This window comes from Meleagris gallopavo, chromosome 22 (genome assembly GCF_905368555.1).
Source record: "Meleagris gallopavo chromosome 22, MGAL_WU_HG_1.1, whole genome shotgun sequence".
NCBI lineage: Eukaryota > Metazoa > Chordata > Aves > Galliformes > Phasianidae > Meleagris > Meleagris gallopavo.
Window position 1 is genome coordinate 9,513,622 of NC_139425.1, and position 10,945 is coordinate 9,524,566.

Below are 10,945 nucleotides of genomic sequence, written 5' to 3' on the forward strand. Positions count from 1 at the left end.
TCCACTTTCTGAGAACTAAACCAGTATGCCTCAGGCTGACCTTCATGTGAATCTTGGCAGGTTTGGTTCACACGGCTTGGCGAAAAACAATCTAGACTCCTGGAGTTTGTCTACGGGTTTGCACTCATTTACCCCTGGCTTTCCAGCTCTAGCAGGCAGCTCACCACATTTCACCCACAATAAACCCATCTTTAGTGTAATTTCCACCTGCAGCCTTTAACCACCTTGCATTAATTCTGCGCTCGAGGTTGAAAACAGAAGGTGGACTTCAGGTTTTATTGTAGAATACTGGTATGACTCCAAGGAACCTGTTTCGGTAGCAACAAGTTGAATTCAACAGTAGTTTCTGTTTTACGCAGGTTGTTTTCTGAGGTTGTTGACATCATCCCGCCTGTCTGGGCTTCTCTGCTGCGATGACATCCTCACCATGAGACCCCCTTGCCTTTGAGAGCTGTGGCTTTCCAAAATCACGGTTCTGGATAGCATAACTGATCTACAGGTACACATCAGCAGCAGCAAATGATGTCTGCAATCCTCAGTTATCTGATTACACTTTGTGGCTTCAGTAAAACGAAGGCAGTGCTACTTAGGATCTTCCCAAGCCCCACAGGACTTAGTTGGTTAGCATATGTGAAAGGTTAGGATTTGTATGATGCTTTCTGAACAGCAGATGCATTTGGATTTCCCAGTGGCTTGTACCTTCTTCTTTGCTTTCAGCCAACAGCAATTCGCATATCACATGCAAGGCAGTATCTAGCATCTTTGCTAGATCTGTTTCAAGTTTTATACTTGGCGAGGTCGTACAAGACTTCTATGGCTTTGACTCCTGCCCTCATGCAGCTGGGATGGCCACTGGCAACCTCAGTGCTTGAACCGAGCTGGAGCTGCAGTTCCAGGAATGTGGCCTGACCCAGTACCCTGTGATGGAGCTGGGGCTGCTCCAGCTCCTCAGTGAACTACACTGACTTGCAGTGACCAGTGCCTGGCCATCTCCTTCCTGCCTTTGATTTTGGTTTGTTCACAGACCACAATGGAACCAAGGAGGGACGTCAGCCTCAAGATACACTTGGCAAGCTGACATGGCCAGAGCTACTGAAAAAACACCAGCCATGACAGCCATTTCCCCACTGTCCCCAGATACTTATAATTTTCCAGTTCTACTGTGCAGGTAAAATGATTCCCTGTTGTGTTTGTGTTGCAGCTATTCTGCTTCCATCCCAAAATGCAGATGGTTTTTCTCAGAACTTGAAAATATTGTTCTCTAATCAACTGAATTGAGCTTTGTATTTTGTGAAGTGGTGGGGACTAAGTACAGGCTGTCTGTAATGACACATCTGTCTTCTAAGAAGCTGTGTAGAACAGCCAGAAGACCTTTGGGCTCATCTGAAAACACTGCATTCAAATGAAAACTGAACTAAAAATAGTAATTACTGGAAAACAGAGGGGACAACCTGACCCCACAGTTGGCAGACTTAATACAACAGGAGCAATATGCAATTGTATGCATATTTCTAAACCACACTTGAGAGCAGCTTCCAGGAGCTTCCAAGTAGAGATGCGTGCATAGCTCTGACAGGAGAGAGGGCCCAAACACAGCCAGCCTGTTTAACATATTGCAGCTTATCTAGCTCCAAAAGCTTCCAAATGGACAAGACCTGAATCTTTTCCCCTACATCAGAAGACTTGAACAAACAGCAAAGCTGTAAATAACCATGATGAGGTAAGTCTGGGTCAGTTTAAGAAATAAAAAGCATTTTTTTTTTCCCTATGTGTACAAATTTCTCCTCTGCTTTTCATGGGAGGGGGCCATTCTCTAATGGTGTCATACTGAGGGAAAGCATTCCAACAGTTACCATGGACATTTGCATGTGGCTAATGTCTCTTGCCGTATGCTAGATAGGAAATTTGGACCACAATTCTATGGTCATTTGTAACACGTTTGAGCACTACTGGATCATTTAGCATGACAAATTCAATCCAGATCAGGCCTGGGCACACAATTATGTTTCAGACAGCCTGCATAATGTGGCCGCGGGAAGACAGACAATATCTAATCTGGCACGAAGCCTACCAATACAGAGCTAATGTCAGAACTTTCTTGAACAGTTTTCAATGGGATCAGCACTTCGGGTTGTGTGGTCAAGCATTTTATATCCAGGAGCCCTAGAGCCAGATTTCTTGCATTGTCAACCTGTGACCATTTTGGCAGCATTCAGACATTCTCCGTAAAGCTTTCTCTTATTATGCCTCCTTGCAAGCCCTTTGTCCTATTTGAGATTCTTCTTGTAGTCCATAATAGCACTATGAGTATGAAGTATTTGGGATCTCTCTAAACACAACAGCCTCTCACTGTTGCTCCCCAGGTCCTGCAGAACTGTATGTGCATCTAATTGCTCATAAATTTTCAGATACAAATATCACAGTTGTTTGTTCAGCTGGACCAATGGATGCATGCTGGCTGTCATTTGCTTGCACAGTTACCCTATCATTGCCCATGCAGCCACAGGAACTGTCAGCATTGATCTCCCAGTCCATCTTTCTAATGATCATTAGTGGCATCCGATTCCTGAAAGGACCCATGCTTCTGCATGCCTCCATATTCCAGGACGTGGGCTGGAAAAGACTGTGCTTGCTTTCATTCTCAGAAGGTGCTGTTTCCTGAGAAAACCAAGAGTGCCAGGCTGTCAGTCACTGAGAAACCTTGAAGAATCTCCTCTCTGTGCTGTTCTACCTCCTGACACTTCACATCCAGTCACTTTTACCAAAGTAATCCTCCTAATTTACAACTGCAGGCTGGAGTTTCTCTTTGGGAGACACTCATTCTGGAAAAGTTGCTTATTTTAGAACCCACAGCCTCTAGGAAGATATTTTTCCCTAATCCCAAACTAAATGATATCATAGTTGGCTAGTGCTGTAACCATGGTACTGAAGTTATTTATGACTGAAATTAATGCTATAGTTAGCAACACTGGGGCAGGGTTCCTTCTATGCTACTGTCCAACTGCCTCCCTCCCCCAGCCTGAGGCTACACTGCAAAGCAAGACACAGAGTCTCCAGAGGGTCTTTAATTTGCAGTAAACAATGTCAGCCTTTGCTGATTCCCAAAACTTGGCAACGCACAGCTGGATATGCACGGAGATGCATCTTCTAAACTAAACAAAGCACTTGGCTGTGTTTTCATTGCTCTTACTTTGTTTCGAGATTTATTTATTTTTATTTATTTTAGCTCTTAAAGTAAATTCCTTGAAGAGACCTGGAACTCCAGCGTGCAGAGCCAGGGCTGGCAGCTCAGTTGTACACCACTCATCAGCTCTAAGCTGAGGGAATCACCACGAGGGAAAGAGGAGAGGTCAGCATTTGTGCCTGGGGACACTGTTAGTCACCTCTGAGAAACTGATAGCCTGCCCGTATACAAGCTATCTGGGAGCCAAACCAATATTATTCCAGTCTGATCCCTCTGCAAAGATCTCAGAGAAGGTTGGGAAGAATCCAGCAGGGTGGGAAACAGAAGAAACAAAACCTCACAGTGCTGAGTCCCTCCTGGTCAAAGATCAGGCAGCTCCCTATTTCCACAGCACAGATGAGAGGGAACAGCTCATAGACACATCCGAACTTCAGACAGACCCAGGCACCTCTGTGCCCTTTTGGGGCATCACACCAGCAGCAGTAGCTCCTGCATGCCTTCCTCTGATCACCCCACCGGCCAGAGAATCATAGAACAAGATTGCAAAACAGACACTGCAAACAGAAAAATAAAGGATGAAACAGGGAGGAGAAAGGAAACCAGAAGAAGAGTGCAGCAAGAAGAGAAGCAGTATGGGGAAGTGGTGGTGTGCTGTGCTGGGAAGGGTACAAGGATATCAGTCCACCTACTGATTCACAGAGGGCAGTTTAAGTGAATTTAGACATCACATGCAATAAAGCAGACAAGCCAGTCTCTACTGACCACACCACTACCGTGGTTCCATTGGATGGAACATCAATTTCATGTCAGTTCTGCTACCTGGATTAACCTTTCAAAGCCTTTCTTTGAATGCCAGTTGGCACAGCAATCTAATTCTGCTCACCCCAGGAGTGAAGAACCAAATGCCTACCCCATGGTTTGGGGCTTTTTGGATAGACTGGCTTTGGGCCCAATCCAATTTACAACTAAAGTCGATAGAAGAAAGTCTCAAGGGCTTCACTGAAGTAGTGAAATCATTCTGGGAAAGCATACTGGGGGGCAATGCAGTATTTATTTTATGCCTCAGTCTTATTTTATTTTACAGCCTAAACCTCCAATTCCCAGAGCCACGATTCTCCCATTGCCTTCATGGAATTTACATTGGAGTCACTTAACAGGGCTTTGCTATGTCTAAATCATTGCCTTATTTTTTTGCTCTATTTTTTCTTTGCTTTTTTTTTTTTTTTTTAATTTATTTTTTCTTCTTTTGACCACAGGCAAAGGAAATAAATCATCTGATATCCTGCCAGCAAACTGCCATCAGCGCTTTGAGACTGGAGGCGTTTCTCCTGCCCCAAAAGAGCATTAAAAAAAGAAAAAAAAAAAATCTAGCTGATAGCTTGGAAAGGGTTCAGGTATGCTTGTGTGCATACCAGCAGTTAAACTGATTTCTTTCACTATCTTATCTGTCCATTTCAAGAGGAAGAAGTTTGGCAGGCAAGTTACTCTTGGAATGCACTCAGTAAACCACGGACAGGAGAACCAAGGAGCATAAATAGAAATAACCATAGGTGTAGCAGCTGGGAGCCTGACATCTGGCTTCTATTCCTAGCTCTACCCATGACTCACTTGACGACTTCGGAAAGCTTCTTTACCTCTCCCTGCTCCACTTTCACAGGCACAGCTCACCCATTTCACAGGTACCCCAGGCAGAGGAACCCCACTGCTCCCAGCTGGATAAGTGTCTCTGGAGGAAGAACCTCATCCCTCTTCCTCTGCTGGCCCCAAGCCATCCATCCCCACAGGTCAGGGTTCCCAGAGGACAACTGGCAACTTGAACCAAGTGCATCTTGTGAAGCTTTTTGGGATCCATCTAGGAAAGGAAAAACACTTTAACAAAACGTTGCTAATTATAGCTTGACAGCACATAACACATTCCTGCTCTGGACAGAGCTCTGCTATCAGCCAACTCAATTATACATTATCTTTGCCCAATTCCCTCCTTATTAATTGTGACCAAAGCACTGAATAAAGCCAAATTGCTGCTTGCTCTCCATTTCTCCTTATTCAACACCAGTTCCTTGACAGCAACAGTGAGACTGCAAGGCTGCTATGTGGGGCTGCCTGCATTCCCTGCCCCCAGCCTGCAGTAAATACGTCTCTCCACTTTTATTCCTGCCTGCCCAGGGCAGATCCCTTGTGTGCTAATTGCAGATACAGCCATGGCTGAAGCGGGATGGAGCTGTGCTGTAACCCCAGCAGATGCCCTGCCACAGTCCTTTGGAAAGCAGAGCCCCTTTTTTCCAAGTGCTCTGCAGCATCCTGCTCCAATTGAGGCATGCAAGAGCTTCTTCAAACTCTCTGGGGGTCATCCAGACCCCAAAGGACTGGGATTTAGCATTGGTAGCAAGCAGGAAAACTGCAGCAAAACCCAGTGGCCACACACTCTTTGCACTGGGGGCAACAGCAGCATGAAGGCATCCCAGATCAACCTGATTTCTATATAAAAACAGGAAACTGCCCCTCCCTCCACCAAAAGGGAGGAAGAGCTTCCTGGCCTGTATGTGTGTCACTGAGAAACGAGGCAGGAACAAACAGCTCACTCCTTCTTATCCTAGAGCACATCTGAAAGAGCAGACACTTCAGTGAATTCCTTCTAGGGGTGCTCCTAAATCTGTCCCTAGCACAGTTCCTGGAAAACAACGAGATCTCTGCTCCCACAGGGCTCAGGCAGATGGCCTCAGACTTCTCCTAACACCCACTCCCTGCAGGAGCAGCAGATGGGAGCTGTGCTACAAGCCACAGGGCAGGGTTACCTCCTGATGTGCCCAGGGATGCAGGCATTTCACACTGGGCTGCTGCTCCGAATCCAGCTTGAGCTCATAGCAGCTGGCCCTCAGCACTGACAGTTGTTCGGTGCCCTGTAGGAGATGAGTACTTGCACAGGAGCCCAGCAGACAAAGCTGGGATTAAATCAAGATCTAGGAAAAAAAACAATCACCCTTTGCCTTCAGAAGCAGTACTTCCCACACTGGGCGTTTTAAGGCAGGTTCTTACATGTCACTTTTATTTATGTACTGAAAATTAGGGTGCAGAGATGTCAGGTTGAATGTTAGGAAACGTTTGTGCTCAGAGCAGTGATGCAGTGGCACAGCTGCCCAGGGAGGTGGTGGGGTCACCGTCCCTGGAGGTGTCCCAGAGCCATGCAGATGTGGCACTGGGGGATGTGGGCAGTGGGCACGGTGGAGTGATGAGTTGGGGAATCTTGGAAGCCTTTCCCAACCTTAACAGTTCTGCATCAAGTTGTACTTACCTCATCCCACATCTATTACACATGGCACTGCAGCCACATGAGCTGGGCCAGGATGTCTTACTCAAGTAAATCCTGATCTATGTTTGATCTGGCATGCCGTGCATATCAGGCCATGATCAAAGCTTTCAGTATCACCTGATCAGGTAGAAAGGGGGATTGTACAACATTAAGCCAAAAAAACACATACAAGAATTGTTGTTCTGCACATAAAAGCTGTCAGCTTAGCATACGTGAGAAACCTCAAAGTCATGAGCACTGCTTCCTGACAATGATTCCTGGACCTTGCTATGTCAAAACAGAAATACCAGAATGATACTTAGAGTCAGCAACCATCACTTGCTTTGCCTGCTGCCATGTAACTAACAGGTCATGCACACTTGCTTAGATGCATCTGCATAGGAATCCAAACTGCAAATAAAGAGCTGCAACAGAAGTTGTGGTTTTGTTATTACTGCTCACGACAGAGACTACATGAGAAAAACACTTTCCAGTTCAGATGGAGGAAATGGAAAGCACAAAGACTCTGTTTGCTGCTCAGCAGGATGGATTTCTAATGAACTGCTTCTACCAAATAATTGAGAGATGAGGGAGCAGCACGGAGAGGTGCTTTCCGCACAAGAATGAAAATCAGAATACCGTTCTTGGGCTAGGTTACACAACCAGGAATATTTGTTATCCTTCCCCCACTTGTGCTAAGTATTTTGCTTTCATCGTAAACACTTGAATCCTTCTCAATCCTTCCCCTCAGCTACCTTCATCTAATTCTTCCCCCTCCAAACAAAGAGTAGAGGCTTCCTGTCAGCTCTCCAACATACCTGCGCCAGCAGTTCCGTCCATCTGCAGACTCTGAGAGCACACAGAACCACCTTCACGTCCACATATGAAAGACTTCCAGAGAAGCTCTCAGCTCCTCCCGGATGGTAAAGCTGGTGAACTCTCAGAGCAGAAGGGTGAGAGCAGCCTGGATGTGGCCCAGCTTTTCCCATCTTGTAGTCAAGGAAAGGCCATGGATGGCAGATACCACCTGCCTTGATTTCAGCCAAAAGAGAACTCCATCCAGCTCTGTTTTGTCTTGTTACCCTTTCTGACTTCTCCCTGACACGCTGCATTACGACTGCTTGGCCATTGCTCCAACAGTGATGAGGGCTCGAGAGAAAGTTCATACTTCCCTCAGAAGCTCAGATGAAAAACCACGGAGGTAATATGGAAAGTCACAGCTACTACACCTGGCAGCACAATCCACAGCTAAGTGAGCTGTAAACTGTAAAAAGACTTACACCCTGCTTCTGTCTCCTTCGCAGTTTCATGGTATGAACAGGACTGTAGCATGGTTAAATCCCCTGCACGGAAAGCAGCTCCTAGGCAGTTTGTTACACACAAGTATTTCCTTTGGTCTTGACTGTGTCAAGGAGCAGCAATGGCCAGCTGCTTCCCAAAGGAACCAGGAGGCAAGAAGGGATGTCACCAGGCAGGGTCCAGCCCCAGAGTGGGACAGGGCAGTTCCAGGAATCACCACCACATTCATCTAAGAGCCCTCAAAGTCACCAGGCAAGCTTGCAACGATGAGGCAGACCAGTAAAAGGCAAGCAATGAATCAGCCCTGGAGTCAGGATCAGGCCCAGCAGGTGCTGAGCAGCTCCAGAGAGGCTAGGTAGGTCTGAGGTCACAAAGCCAGCTTCCAGATTGGGGTCAAGCTCTGCAAAGCCCATAGGCAGGTAGGGCAGGGAGCAAACCAGCCTCAGCACCACTACAACAAGAGCAGAGAGTTCTGTGCTGAGCTTAAATAGGGCTCCTGGGCTGACAGCAAAGGGTGTGGATGGAGGCCCCCAGGTGAGGCTGCTCAGGGCTGTCAAGAGTATTGGTGCCCCAAACCCTGACAGCTTCTAACACCCACAGCAGAGACAGTAATTTGCAGTCATTCTTTCCAAGATGAGACTTCCATGGTGCCAAAGGCTTCGGGGCTGCAGCCCCAGTGATGCTTTCAGTGCCAGCACCAGCCTTCCTGGCTATGACTTCTGCTAAGCTGCCTCCCCTCTCCCCCATAGCTTGGCACTAAAAAGCAAACAAACAGCTCTGAGAGATGCAGGATTTGCAGCCTGGTTTTCAGCAGGCTGGCGTCTCGTGGGGGACCGACCTGGGTGCCTGGGAGGGCACAAACTCCCAGGGAAGCTTTTCCCACGGTTTGGACATCAATCAGATGTCAGCACTGTGTGGATTCTCTGGTGTCTAATAGGGGCTGGCAGCACGGGTCGTTGTTTCTCACAGCTGCAGCCCTGGCAGGGTCACTCTTTACCCAACTGATTGCAAATGTAGGATCTGAGCTCCATACCTCTCTGCTGGTTTGGGCTAAAACTGGCCGAAGGGTTAAAGAGTTTTTAAAGAGAGGAATTTGGAAGAATGCGAAAGCACTGATATACAGTGTGATTGCATAAAATCTGTTACGTTAGGAAATCAAAATAGTCAGCCTCTTTTTTCCCCTCAACATGATAGAATTTATAGCTGCATTGTTCCCAGTGGTGCGAAAGCCCCCCCAAGTTTTGCTCTACGGAGAGCCACACTGCAGGACCTCGTGCTGTTGCTTTGCCTTCAAGCCTGAGTGCATGAGGGACAGTGGGACCCTCTCATCCAATGTCTTTACAGAAAAGGGGTAGAAAATAGAGATATGAGCTGCCTCAAAATGGCAGCAAGGATCATGGAGCTTGGATAGGTTGGTTCGTGTTATTGGGTTCGTGCACTTTGGCTGCAGGGGCTCAGGTCCTGTTGATAAGCCAGTGCTCCGGCCACAGGTCCCTCTTTGGGTCCCTCCACCCAAACTTCCCACTGCTGCCTGCAAAGCCCGGGTAGGAGTGGCAGGAAGAGACCTTTGGAACGCAAAACCTCTCTGAGCAGCCTCCATGCATCCTGTCCCAACACTTGCCAGCCTCTTGGGGTGTGCATCAGCTGGGAACTGCAGGAGGGAGTGACCCACTGCTGCTCCAGCAAGGCTGGGATTGCAGAGTTCTTCGGAGCTGTGGTTTGAGCAACCGCTGACAGGATTTCACCATCAAATGCTGCTTTGCATACCCACCGGGAGCCACGCTGTATCTCAGTCCTGACACGGGCTGACTCCTCTCAGCTATTCATCAGAAGAGGCTTCCTGCTCCCTAGCAGCCTGCTTGGAGTTCCTGGAGCTCTTCTTGCGGAGCAAAACAAGGTGTGCAGTGCTTTGTGCTTTCCCCATGCAATCCAAGCTGAGGATGCCCCACTCACCCAGCACCGTCCTACGGGACCTCCATCAGCAATGCCAAAAATCAGCAAATCTGGGCACACTGAAGGCACTGCTCTATTTGGAAGCACCCGCGGGGAGGGAGAGGAGCGAGACCTCATCGCAGCCTTACAGTACTTAACTGAGCTTAGAAAAAAAGACGCAGAGTGGCTTTTCACATACTTCAATAGCGAAGGGACGAGGAGGGGGGGGTGGCTTTAAACAAAAAAAGAAAGGAGATTCAGGTTAGGCACTCTTAGAAACTCTTCGCTCGGAGGGCGGCGAGGCACGGCAGTGCGCTGCCCCATCCCTGGAGGTGCGGATGCTCTCAGGGCCGGGGGCAGCCCGAGCTCAACCGCCTCCTCCCGGGGAGCCGCTGCCGGCGGAGTCGGGCGGCACCTGCGGGTCGGTACCGCAACTGCAACGCGACCCCGAGCCCCGCGAGGAGCAGAGACGGGTGGGAGCGGGGCGGGTGGGAGGATTTTTTCTCCATCCGCTTTTTATTTATTTATTTTATTTTATTTTATTTTATTTTATTTTATTTTATTTTATTTTATTTTATTTTATTTTATTTTATTTCCTCCGTTCCCATGAGAATCCCACAAAGCCGCAATCCCAAATGCTGGTGTGTGATTTCTGCAAATCCCGAATGCTGTAAAGCAGTTCCTGCGGACGCAGGAGGCTTTGCGGGAGTTTCAGGCTCTGAGCTTGATCAAGTGCTAAAATGAACCTGCTCTGAAGAATTGGGAAAGCTGCAACAGGACATGTCCTGCTTTGGCCAAGGAGGGCCTTGGGCACATCCTCCCTGAGCAAACTCCTGCTCAGCAGCGTGCTGGAGAGGAAAAAGCAGGAAAAATAGGAAAATCCAACAAGGAAGGTGTTGATATGGCAGGAGATGCCCATGCAGGAGAAGAGCTCTCTGCTTTCAGATGCTGCTCGCATGGGATGGGGCCACGTTTGGTGTTTGCAGCTCAGCAGCCATGTGTGAAGGCCCTGTTCTTGATGCTTCCCCCCTCGTAGCAGAGTGCACGTCTCAGGGATTGAGGGAGGCTGTGGTTCGACCATTTTCTCTCCCAGGGAAATGGGTTTTAATGAGGTTTTAAATAATAAAATGGGATAATTTTCCCGCCTGGCGAGAGCATGAAATTTTTATGCCTCCTTTTCTCTCCCAAAGTTTTATCATCCTTTATCCTTAGCAATGCATCATCCCCCTTTAATAAATAAA